The sequence below is a fragment of the Sorex fumeus genome, unplaced genomic scaffold, assembly GCF_029834395.1.
Source record: "Sorex fumeus unplaced genomic scaffold, SorFum_2.1 ptg000002l, whole genome shotgun sequence".
In the NCBI taxonomy this organism is placed as follows: domain Eukaryota; kingdom Metazoa; phylum Chordata; class Mammalia; order Eulipotyphla; family Soricidae; genus Sorex; species Sorex fumeus.
The window spans coordinates 74,360,234-74,374,079 of NW_026606059.1; positions in this window are offsets into that span (position 1 = coordinate 74,360,234).

Here is a 13,846-nt window from a genome sequence, read left to right on the forward strand (position 1 = left end):
ATTGTGTCTGGCATATCAAATACTCTCGGTAGCTTGCCGGGCTCTCCGAGAGGGGCGGAGGAATCGAACTCGGGTCGACCATGTTGGCCGCTTATAAGGCGAATGCCCTACCGCTGTGCTATCGCTCCAGCCCATATGATACAGATAACACAGATGAAATTTAGAGGACCAGCCGAATTCAGAGTATGGTTCCATACAGATGTTTAAACAGGTCAGGAGGTACTAATTAACATTGAAGCATGGCTTTAAGTGCCTGATTACTGGTACTCTTTTAAATAGCAAATAGTGCTCCCACCGAGACAACAGAAGGTAGAGAATCTGCTCCAACCCCAGAATCTAGAAGCATAGAACCCTGTGCTGCTTACTGATATAAGGATCAAATCCTTACAAGAATTTATGCCCAAATTCAGAGCAATAGAACAGCAGCAGGGATCGGAGCACTCACCCAGTATGCAGCAGACCAGGGTTTTGTCCTTGACATCCAATATGGCCCCCTGAGATCCACCAGGAGTTATCCCTGAGCACAAAGTTAAGACTAAGCCCTGAGTATCTCTGTGTTTGACCCCAAGACAACAACAATAGCAGCAAAAATTTATGCACTGTGTTTATGCACAGTGTTTCCAACTTGATGGAAACTAAAGTCCAGAATTCGATAAGTTCAGGCTTTCTTTCAGCATGTTGGCAACTCCAGTGGATTGTTTCCCTCCAACATTGCCTTCTTAAAAGACCTGGTGGTTTGAAGCACTTTGCAGGAATTTCACAGAATTCGGTTTAGATTAGTAAATTTTAGGTGAAGCAACAATCTACACCATTTTTCTTCCCAAGGTTTCTATCCCATTGGGCCAACAGATATTACATGCAGTTCATTCTGTCCTCTTCTCAGTCAGTCTGAACAGTCGGCTAACTGGCTCACAGATAATGGGCCCCACACCATGCTGGTGATGGTGCAAACATGTATTGTCCACACCATGCTAGTTGGTGACAGTGCAAACATGAATTGTCCACACCATGCTGGTGATGGTGTAAACATGTATTGTCCACACCATGCTTGTTGGTGATGGTGCGAACATGAATTGTCAACAATGCATATACCCATTTGCAGGTGCTTCTCTCTGAGCCATTGTTTCCATGATCATTGGGGAAGATAATTAAAATGCTAAAATGAGAATCTTCTTCCCCCTCTTCCTCATCCATTCTCCATTCAAGTCTCCTTTTTCATTTCTCTTTTAATTGTCCAGCTCTTTTTAGTATCCATGCTTAATCTTAGCTTAAAATTGAAACTCTTTGATGTGTTACTTTCATCTGATTCTGTTGGCTCAATTTTTTCCCTTAAAGTTATGCCCATTACACATGAAATACAATCTTTGAAGTGATAAATTGATTTGAGAATAAAGAAGATAGGAATGATAATAATATGATATATTTGGTACATTAACACAGATTCCATATTATTTACTCACATATGCTTACACACGAGTACAGAATTAAAAGGGAAAGCAGTGTTCACTATCAGTCAACATAGGTTAAAATCCCAATTTGGAAAAAGTACTGGCTTTTTAACCTAGGTGAATTTTTATTTCAAAGACCTTCAATTGTTATCCATAAATGGAAATGCCACCACTGCCTACCCCAGTGCTATTTTGAAAATGAGTTGAGATTTTGCATGTAAAACTCTCGGCAAGAAAAATATTGCTAATGTTGTTAACTAATGTTGTTGTTAAAATAACATTGCTAGGGGTGTGAGGGGCAGTGAATCACACCTAGCTATGTTCAGGGGTCACCCCTGGCAGGTATACATAGTGCCGAGGATCAAACCCAGATCAGCAGCATGCAAAGCAATTGCCTTATCCCCTGTTACTGTCTCTCTAGCCTCCTGGAATAGCATATTTTTAAAGCATATTCTTAACTCAATGAGATTTATTACTATAGTTTTATCATTATACAGATGAGGAAACTAAAGTGCAGAGAAGTAGCTTGTCGAAGACCATGCTATTGAGGGCCAGAGTAAGTAGGGTACTTGCCTTGCACATGGCAGTCAGCTTTGATCTGGGAACTGTATATGGTCCCCCAAGTCCCACCAGGAGTGATCTCTGAGTGAAGAGCTATGAGTAAATCCTGAACATATCCAATGTGGCTCAAAAATTTTTTGAACAAATAGAACAAGTCCATACTGTTTATAATTGCTTGAAAGGATTTTCATTACCAATCTGAATATAGCACCTGGACTCCGGCAGCACACATGAGGGTCTTACCTCATGTATTCGCTGCATTTCTGCTCACAGCTCTGCTACAAAATCTAATAGTTATTTATTGTTATTTTCATTTTACTGATCATTTTGATGTCAGATAAACAATTACATTTTCCTAAAAAGAAGAGCAAACCCTTCCCCCTTGGTTCTGTGATGAGCATAAAATGAGAACAAGCATGTAAACCCACTTCTAAGGTGTTAAGCTTCTTTAACAGCTGTTGCATGTCAAAAGTTATTATTTCCCTGTTGATAAAAGGGAACATATTACTTTTAAGAACAGGTGCTACAGAGAAAACTGTAACTTGCTGGGCAAAAAAAAAAAAAAACACCTCTGGAAGAAAATTCAGATGTTAGACATTGAAAACTGACTGTTCCCAGGGCAGGACTCTGGGATGATCCCTATGACACTAACTGATCTTTTCATCTGGTCCTGGCAACTTCTTTGACTCTGTTCTCTCCTCACATCCAGCCCCATTACTCAATGTTCCATTCTGAATGTTCCTTTCTTAATGTTCCTCTCTCAACGGTCCTTTCTTAATTGAATCCATCTTTCTCCTCTCCTTTTCCACTCATTTAGAATCAAACTCTCATTTGAGAGTTTCCAGCTATGCTCCTGAATCCATCGTGTCTATGCTCACGCCATAATCCCACTAAAATTCTCCCCCACCAGACTGAGACTCCTTATTAGCCAGTCAAAGATAGCATGATCTGTCTCAGCTTTTCAACTACAATCCCCCATGGTCTTGCACTATTGATTCAGTTGGATTTCTCTGCCTATTTCTTCATTATGAAAATTTTGTTTTCTCTCAGGTAGAGTTCCTCCAAGCCCCTTTGTTTCATAACCTTCCTGGATTCTCCAAGTAAATTATTTCCCCTCCACCCGATGCCCTCATATTATTTTTATGTTTCTAGTGGAGCAATAACACAGCAGGTAGGGTGTTTGCCTTGCATGCAGCCAATCCAGGTTCGATTCCTCCGATCCCTCTAGAAGAGTCCCACAAGCTACCGAGAGTATCCCTGGTGTTGGGATCGGGAGTTCCCTAGCCCTCGGAGGCGCGGAGAGACCAGATAGATACAATTCCTGCAGGAGTACAAACGGGGTTTATTTAGGCCAGCATGCTGGGGCTCCACAGCATACCCCAGAATGGGCAGTGGCTGAGAGCCCCGAACTTCTTCAAAGGGGATCTTATATAGGCCTTGACTGGCCGTTACAGCAAGGCCCGCTCATTTCATAGCCAATAGATTTGTAACAACATATACTTTCTTAACCAATCCATTTAAAAGTACCTCACTCCTTAGCCTATAGATTCAAAGATCAGCATTTACGTACATCAATTGTCAGCACAAGCAAGGTTATAGCCCGGAATCATTAAGCCTTAGGTAATCTCCCTTGACCATCCACATTTTGAGTTACCCAAGTCTGCAGGGTGCTTTAGTGAGACAATACACTCCAGGAAAGGGCAATTTCCCCCAACCACCGCATCCAGAGTTATCCTTTACCCAAGTCTGCAGGGGGCTTTACTGAGACAATACATTTCAGGAACAGTAAATACACCTGAATCCTGTCACACTTGGTTTAGAAAGAAGTTATGCCCTGTTCACTTTCCAAGTCCCCTCTCCCCCAGGTGCAAAGCAGCCAAGCAGTTTTACAGACAGCAATGTTGCAAGTTAGCTGAAGCACGCAAAAATTTGATGCCCTAATGTGGATTCTTTCACTGGAAGCTCCCTGAGAGGTATTAGATATGCCAAAAACAGTAACAAGTCTCACAATGGAGACTTTTTGTTTCTATTGTTACTGGTGCCCACTCGAGAAAATTGATGAACAATGGGATGACAGTGCTACAGTACAGTGCTAGAGTGATTTTATGCCACCCTGAGCCCAAAATTTATTTCCTCTACCTATCATAAACTATGCAGCATGGGACTGCCACTTAACAAGGGGAGAACAAGCAAAAGTTGATTGGCATTTGGGAGCAAGAAGTAACCCAAAGTGGAGATTAGAAACCAGAAGAGGAGCTGTGACTTCTGGTAGAAGAAGGCAGTTAAGGGAAGAGTTAAGGGAAGGTAATCAGGGCAAGGCTGTTTAGTGAGGTTATGAAGATTTATTTAAGTGCATCTCCTTTGATAAGAATCATTAAGAATCCTTTTCTTAAAAAGAAAAAAAACAAAAGGATACTTTTCTTTTTAATAAAAAGAGAGGAAATGAGACCACTCTACCAAAGGAGATTCCCCTTATAAAAGGAAAGCTGGTACCTTGATTTTAGAGCTTTTCTTGGGTCTTGGGTTTGTGTGTGTGTGTGTGTATGGTTTTTTTTTTTGTCTTTTTAATAAAAGGATTCTCTCCCCTCTCCCCCAGAGTCTTTTGATTCTCAATGGCTTTTAAAATTGATTTTAAGCTATCTTAAAATCAATCCAGATGCCTAAAAGGCATACTTTGGGTAGACATAATTCTGCAGGCCACCCTCAGTTTGATTTGCTCATTACTGTGTATCTGTAAACATCTAGTCTGTCTGATAGTAATAGATTTGAATTCTTCTAATGGATTAAGTTTGGAATCTTTCTGCCTCTCAAGGAGGAGTGGAGACTAGAAAAAAAAATGAGGTGCCTGCCCCTGATGAAAGGTAAAGAGGTATATCAAATTCAAACCTATATCTGAGCAAAAAGTGATTCAAATAGAGCAGCCGCACAAAACCAAATGTGGTCAGCAGCACTGAACTGACAAGAGCCACAGGCAAAGGTTTTATAGAGGATAAAAGGTTAAAATAAAGCAAGGATATTATTTGGTTGACTACAGCTTAAGTATTTGTCTTATTTGGAAAGATCTAGTGGCCATTTTAAGAACACTACAGTTTGGTTGATTCTTTAAAAAAAAAAAAAACAACCTTTGAGGCATTTTGTAGGCTTAAATTTGTCTTAGCTTAAAATAGGCCATTAAGGTATTTGAATGACCTCTTTGCTTAATTAATTTGACTAATTCTTTGTGAAGAGCTTAGGTGGGTGTGAGGTGGGTGAATAGACTCTGACCCTGTGAAGACAAAGTCATCTGCCTTGAGGACAAAAGTACTTGGAGTCACTAAGGTTTCTTAACTTAATAAGGATTACTGTTACTGTGTAGAACTAGGGTTCTTGGGAAGAAAAAGGAACAAAACTCTTCTGGGTTTTTTAAGTGTAAATTAAGACTGGAACTGTTTACCTGGTGGCTGAGAATTGGCAGAAGCATAGTCCCATCATGAGCCACCTGGAAATCTATGGGAAAGCAATGCTCTTCCTTGGGAAGTACTGATACCAGTGAAGTCATAGAATAGTTATAAAGTAGTACCAGGGCAATGGACCTGACAGTAGGGTTAGCACAGAACCACTGGGAGAAAATGAGCCTAAGTACACTGAGGCAGTCAGCCTCTCACATCCCAGCTCCTTACCTGAGGCACTTGTTCATTTACAGGTCAAAGTGTTCTGGAAAGAGGATGATTTGGAATTTGCTGCTACTCCTACTAAGTGAGGCCAGAAGTGTGAATAATCTCTCTCTGGGCCCCATAGTATCGTCTCTGAGGTGTAAAGGCAGCAAGGGCTAGTCCAATTCATAATAAAATTGTTTAAGCAAATACTCCTTTTTAGAGAGATCATGACGGGTTTACATACCAGGTGTTAATACTCACTAAATAATATAGTTAAGTTTGGAAAATTTGTCTTTTATTTATTGCATTAGGCATGCAATTCATCTCAGTTTTTTTCCCAAATAAGAATAATGAATAAACAGCGGGCTTTATATGATGAGACATTGCAAAAGTCCTTTTAGATGGCTCTGAAATTTAATTTATACGTTAAATAAAATGTATGAATCCTACCATATATAAAGCAGCATGCTAGATACCAGGAGAGTAGTAGGGGGAAAAGCAAGAATCTATGTGTCCAAGAAACTTAGAAAATGTTCAGAGAGACATTTGTCGAATATTCATACACATAACTTGTAATCTCATTGAAAAATGAATGAGTAAGCATCCCGTGGTCGAACCAACACCTGGCTAGGACAGTGACTCAGTCCAGTCCTCAAAAAAGAAAATTCAATGTGTAACTATAATTTTGATTTACATCATGAAAAAGTAAGTAAACTGAAAAAAAGAAAATAGTGGCTGAGATAAAAGATTTCCTTAAAGAGCTGAGATTTTCGCTAAGACTTGAAGGGCTAGATGCAATCATTTATGATAAAGTTGATTCAGAGAAAACAATATGTTGAAGACTCAGAGGAAATAAATTGCCTAGACAGTTTACTCAATACAATATTCAGACATGCTGGAGTGATAGTGCAGCAGGGAGGGCGCTTGCCTTGCATGCAGCCAACCAGGGCTGACCCCTGTTCGATTCCTCTGCCCCTCTTGGAGAGCCCAGCAAGCTACCAAGAGTATCTCGCCCTCACGGCAAAGCCTGGCAAGCTACCCGTGGCATGTTCGATATGCCAGAAACAGTAATAAGTCTCACAATGGAGACGTTACTGGTGCCTGCTCAAGCAAATTGATGAACAACAGGAGGACAGTGCTATACAGTGCTAATATTTTAGTATTAATACTAATTAATAATACTAAATGACACCAACGATACTATTGGCACACAAAAAACTCTACCATCACTGTAAAAACAGTGAATGTATTCAAACAATTCACTATTTGAATGTGAACACAATAAGTTCCAAGCACAATAATGAATACAGACACAAAAATGTCCTACTCCCGGAATCACTTCATAACAATAAGAAATATCAGAATAATAAAAAGAAATTTGTCACAAGAGGTCAAAATCTACTGAGGTAAAAAAAGAACAAAATCAACACAGGAGGAGAAATATACTGAGTTTGAAATTCCAGGTGTGATGAGGAAGAAGACAAATAATAATCACCACTGTGATAAGAAAAGGTGAACAAAGAAACTTTGCTTTGAAAGAGACTTAGCTTGGGGTTGCATTGTCTGAGTAGGGGGAGGGGGAGTGTTTAGCCCAGGCAACCAGCCTCCTGAGTTGAGTTACAATTTAACTATATTGGGAAAGGCAGATTGAGGACAGTAGAGGGGGAAAAAATCACTATCTTGTGGCAAAGCATTTGTTTTTAGAAGCTGGTATCTGCTAAACAAGTATGCTCTGTGAATGGGGAGAACATTGTTTACATGAGGGGCCAGTTAACTCTAGGGTTAGATGCAATCTAAGTGTGAGACATGCAAGAACTAAGCCATAAAACCCTCAAGGAAACCCTTGTTGTGTGTCTATGGGGGTGTTGAAGGAGCATTCCATTATTTGTTGTTCCAGTGGTGGCAGCTGCCTGAGGGCTTGGAATAAAGATGTGCTGAGTCACTGGGCAAAAATGACCCTCATCTCTCTTCACAGCCAACTTGACTTTTTATGACAGACTCAGATCCCAAACAAAATCAACCGCCAAAAAGAACCCGTATTTTTCTCCCATAAGATCACATAGGTATGAGGACTGGATTTGAATGAATGTCTGTGGAATGGAAAGTTGTTTCTATGGAACTGACATTTAAACCAAGTTTTCAAAACTGTTGAAGGCACAGGAGACAGTCCCAGATGAGAGAACAGTCCAGTCTATGGGTGTAAATTCTCTGGAATGTTGCTTCAGAGGAAGGATTTACAGGAGGATATTCTCTGAAGGAGAAGGAATTTATTGAGGCCATTGACTTCTAGAAAATGGGAAGAAAGTACTAGTCATAGCCACATAAAGAAAGGAACTAAAGGATACTTGAATCTGATAAGGCATTAGTTTTCACTGAAAACCTTTGTGTAAGAATTAGCCCTTTCATTTATTTTGTCCTCAGGTCACTACTTTGTACTCCATCCTTCTGTGTTCCTTTGAAAGCATGATACCAAGAATGCAATTTAATTCTTTCCAAAATTTGCTGCCAACAGGGCATTTGGGTTGCTCTCCTTAGGGTATACAGTCTGTTCACAGAGCTGATATTTCCTTGGGAAGAAGAGAGGATGGGTGGAACAGATTTTTAAAAAATTAAAGTAAATCACAAAATAGCGAGATATTTCCTGCAAGGGTATCCAAAGAGAGTCACAATAATCATTGCATGAGTGCAAGAAAAGGTTGTAAATGGTAAAGGTATTTCTTTACTTGGCTAATTTGTGGCAAAGGTAAATGTTTACTTTCTAGCAGCTGCTCCATGGAGTGACCAGATTGCTACATGCTTTCCCTATTGTGACGGAGAATTGAATTAGCTAAATAGTTTGGGCTTAAGATTTCAGAAGGTTGCTATTTCAAATATACATTTTATGGCATGGCAAATGGTTTGGTAAATATAGAACATACAATTCTATGGAAGTTATGAAGTCAGCTAAATGAAGTTTGTAGAAGGAACATATAGAAATTCTAGTCTAATATATGTCTTTGTAAACATTCTTTTTTCTTTTGGGGGCGTACTCCCACATGGTGCTCAAAGGGTCCATATTGTGCCAGGGATTAACTCTAACTTGAGCACGTGTAGATATGTATTTCCATCCCTCTGATTTATCTTATCAGCCCCTCTGTGAGACCATCCCATAGCCTCTGGCACAGCTGGTTGCTTTTTGCTCAGTCCTTGAATACAGCAGTTCTAGTAGATTGCAACTGCTATTCACATGCTTAAGTTCCTCATTAAAATGAGTACCCCAAATCTAGGACAGGGATGCTAATTTATCTAAGTACAGAACCTTGCATATCAGGTATTGCTAATACTCAAAAATATATTCCTGTAGGAACCAGTGTGAGTGAAGCTAGTAAGAAACACCCTTGAGGTCACCCAGAAATGGACCTTTGTCTTAATATACATAAATTTTTAAAGGGGAGGTTTATTTAGAAATAATGTCTCCCCAACTAAGACAACACCCAAATACTCCTTCAACTACTTTGACACCTAGTTCTTGTAAATGTTTCCCTTTCTTCCCTACACACATTCTCCTAATCCAGTGAGTCTAAGAAACAGAACCATTCTTGAACATCTGGGATTCATCACCTTGGTTCTCTTAATCAAAGCTTTGAAGATCAGTTCCAGATGCTGGTTCACTAGAGTTACATAAGCATTGTTAACATTTTAAACACAATCAGACCTAACTTCCCATATCTTAAAAATAGTTTAATTGTATAGGTAGAAGTGACCATCTGTACTGTTTTTAAAAAAGAACTCTCAATATTGAGCTAGAACTGGTAAGGTTGTCTCGAATGTGAATTCATCACAATAAAACTCCAATATATTTTTAGAGAACATACAGTGAATTATAATGAGCCCAAAGAAACAGCAGCACTGTTTAAGATCTTACTATTTGATAAGGGAAATACAAAAAATTTCCTTTACCATCCTAGGTCTTGGCTGACCATGTCCTGATAATAAGACTAACAAATGGAAAACATAAATTTTAATAATATGTAGATCTCTTAAAAACAGGGGAGTTATGAGAGAAAGAAAAAAATGGCACAAGCCACTACCTAAAGATAGCGGGAGATGTTGCCAGGTGCCAAAAGCACTGTTGATTTCCAGCTGTTGCTTTCCTCACCCATGAGATGTTCTAGCTGCAGGAGACACCATACACATGGAGATTTTCCTCTAACTGTGAGGCATTTAGTTCATCAGTTTGAGGAAGGAGGTCTCACAGATGAGATATCAAAGACAGAGATATATTCGCACAAGCAATCGGATATTTAGCAGAGGAGTTTCTATGGCAAAATAAAACAAAGGTGATGAGAGCTTACTGTTCATCCACTCTAGAAGGCGACTGGTGTGGAAGACAGCTAGAAAGCCAGGTGAAAGCATCTTCAGATGAAATGAGAATAGGCAGTCACAACTGGGGATGTTTTCCTGACTTTCAGTTTGCATGTGTCCAGTGATTTTACCGTCTGTAAATGACAAAATGCATAAAAAATGGCCATGGTTAAAACTCTGATGAATTCATTATAAAGTAATTGAAAAGGAATTTGATTATTTCTATGGCATATATTTTAAAGTAAAGATGGGAATTATGATTGATGACTTATGACAGGATGAACAAAATTTTTAGTAATGTGATAAATTTCTGGAATATTTATGTTAATAACATATAGACTCATACAAATCTAATATAAAGGAGATTTAGTATTCTTTATTTGACAATCTCTCTATATAGTTTAAAATATCAAATAAACCTTTAATATTTTCAGGGGCTCTCAAAAAATCCCAAAGTTTTTGCCAATCTTCATTTGAAATTTGATTTTTGGACCAGAGCTCATGTCTAGTATGAGTCTCTGAGTTCAATTCCTGGCACTGCATACTTCTTCTCCCCCCCCCAAAAAAGGGGGGGAATAGAAGATTTATCAAAATATATTAAAATGATTTGTACATTTTACCAAATGTTCACAGATCACTATAAAACATTTTAACTAAAAGTGGCAGTTGATTATTTCTAGAGAAATTCAATGCACTATCCATTGTGTCATGACCATCAAATACTTCCAAAGACAATATGAAACACAAGAAATTTTGTTAAAACATAAAAACTGTGGAACATGAAGGAAGGTAGGGGGGCACTGGTAATGTATATTAGGAAAAATACTGTCTGATACCTAAAACCAGCCCAAAGGCATGATGGCCTTTGGAAACAGAACAAAACAAACAAACAACAACAACAAAAAACAAGGAGAAAATCAATGAGATGCAGAATTCCAGGCCAAAGGCAGGATAGTTTCCAGAAAGGAGACTATAGAACAAAGCCCAGGTGAAGAATATCAAAAGGAGATCATCAAGAGCTACAGCACTAACCATCAGGAGATGCAAATCAAAATAACAATGAAATATAATCTCATGCCACAGAGACTGGCACACATACAAATGAACAAGAACACCAGTGTTGGCACAGATGCGGGGAGAAAGGGACTCTCGTTCACTGTTGGTGGGAGTGCTAAAAGAGCATGCTTCTAGCATTCTCACCACCTTTTTTGGAAAACATTATGGACTTTCCTCAAAAAACTAGAAATTAAGCTCTCATTTGACCCAGCAATAGCATTTCTGGAAATATGCCCTGTGGGTCCAAAACCTCACAGCAAAAACAGCATCTGCAGTGGTTCAAGCCACCAACCTAAATACCTTGTCCACCTACAAGATATTTAGTTGGGAGAAGGGTAGAAGCAGTTGTAGAAACTTATCACTGTAAACCAGGTTATAGCTATCAGGTGATTTCAGTAATTATCTGTTCCAGAAAGATTTTCTAGAGATTTAATTATCTTTGTCTTTCTTATACAGAAAGCCCTGATAACTAAAAGTGAAAGTCCCTGACAAAAAAATAATTTCTATTTGGCTTACAAATTTGCATGTATGTCTGTTGTTCCTTAAAATAGAACCAGATCAAGATAACCTAATTTCAAAGAGGAATAATTTGGAGTAGGATATTCTCCCCATCACTGGATACCATGATGGGTCATTCCACATGCACTATTTTGATTTAATTTTCATAATGACTGTGAAATAGAAATTATCTTCATTATACAAATGAGGAAATACAGACTCTTAGGATTTAATTACAATGTTTAAAATCATATGGTTAGTGTCTAAATTGAGATTATAGTTGACCACAAATTCACTATTTTTCCACAGGCCATCTTTTCCTACAATCTTAGAAAAATGGCCCAGAGGATGAATTTGGGAGAAATATCAAAGTATATCTACAACCTTCTTGGAAATAATTTTCACTTGAATGTAAAGCTAGTTTTCTTTATATAATTTAATATTTTGGTTTATTCATCTGGTCTTTACCCCTCCCGTTGATCGTCGATTTGCTCGAGCGGGCCCAGTAACGTCTCCATTGGAGACTTTGTTGTTACTGTGTCTGGCATATCGAATACTCTTGGTAGCTTGCCGGGCTCTCCGAGAGGGGCGGAGGAATCGAACTCGGGTCGGCCATGTTGGCCGCTTGTAAGGCAAACGCCCTACCCGCTGTGCTATCGCTCTGGTCTTTAAATAAATAATTAATGACATATTAAATTTTATGAAGATCAAACAATCCTGCATATAAGGACAGAAGAGTGAATGAATCAAATTCCAGTGTTGGGGGCTTTATAAGAAGAAAATAGGTTATTTGATAAAAGTTATTAACTGACTTCTGATATTGGCAAGATGATGGGATGAGATCAGTATTCCTATTGGAATTTCTTTTACAATACACCTTGATTTTAGTAATGAAAATTGAATGACTGTTCACAAATTGCCAAAAGCAATTACTAATATCCTACAATCGCATTATTTTTTAAAAATGTTTATTCATATTCCCTGCTTGGTCACTCAAAGATTACTTGATCACTTGACTTCCCATTAATCGTCGATTTGCTCAAGCGGCTACCAGTAACGTCTCCAGTTGTCTCTGTCACGTGCTAGTGTAGCCCAATGGCATCTGTTCATTCTAGGAACACACACTGCCTCAAACCGATTGTTCATGATCTTGATGAAGAAGTCTGACCATCTGGTAGGTGGGCAGCCACGCGATCTTTTGACATCCCGTGGAATCCAGTCGGTAATGGCTCTAGTCCAGTGGTCTCTCTAAATCTCATTACGTGACCAGCCCATCTGATTTTTGACGCCTTGGCAAACGAGAAAGCGTCCCTGATTCTTGATCGTCTATGGAGGTCGAAACTCCGGATTCTTTCTCTCATTTGAGTGAAACGTGATACTCCAAGCATAGCTCTTTCAATTCCTCTTTGGGAGACCTGAATAGCATTCTCATCCTCTTTGCATAGGGCCCAGGTCTCTGAGGTGTATGTTAATGCAGGAAGAACAGTGGAATCAAAGAGATGTGCCCAGAGTCGGAGGTTCTTCATCCTCTTAGCTATTTCTTCAATGCTCGTAAAGGAGTTCCAAGCCGCTCTCTTCCTCCTGCGTAGCTCGGGTGCCAGGTCATTTGTCATGTTCAGTTCATGACCTAGGTAAACATAACTGTTGCATTCGGAGATGGTCGTTCGGTTGAGAACAAATAGAGCTGAAACGTTTATCAGAAACGAGGCTGTTTCTCATAAACATTGTCTTAGTTAAGATTCAGCTATAGTCCGACCTTTCCACACTCACGGTCGAAGTCGCCAGCATTTGTGCCGGTTGGCTAATGTTTGGTTTTATTAAAACAATGTCATCAGCAAAGTGGAGGTGGAGTAGTTGCCGACCATCTATCTTCACTCCCATTCCTTCAAATTCCAGTCGTTGCATGATGTTCTCGAGGGTGGCACTAAAGAGTTTCAGTGAAATGCCGAACCCCTCTCTTGACATCAATGATTACTTCTTTGTAGAATGGTGAGATCCTGGTAGTGAATTCGTAATACAGCTCATGGAGGATCCTGATGTATTGAGTTTGAATGCCCTATTTGGCTAGGGCTTCAATGACCGCTTCCATCTCAACAGAATCAAAGGCCTTCTTTAAATCAATGAATGTTAGACAGAGCGGCATCTTGAACTCCCGAGAAACCTCAATGAGCTTTGTTATTGTGTGGATATGGTCGATTGTTCTGAATCCTTTGCGGAACCTTGCTTGCTTGCATGGTTGTACTTCATCTAGTGTTCTGCCAATCCTATTCAGGATGACTCGAGTGAACAACTTGTAGATGACAG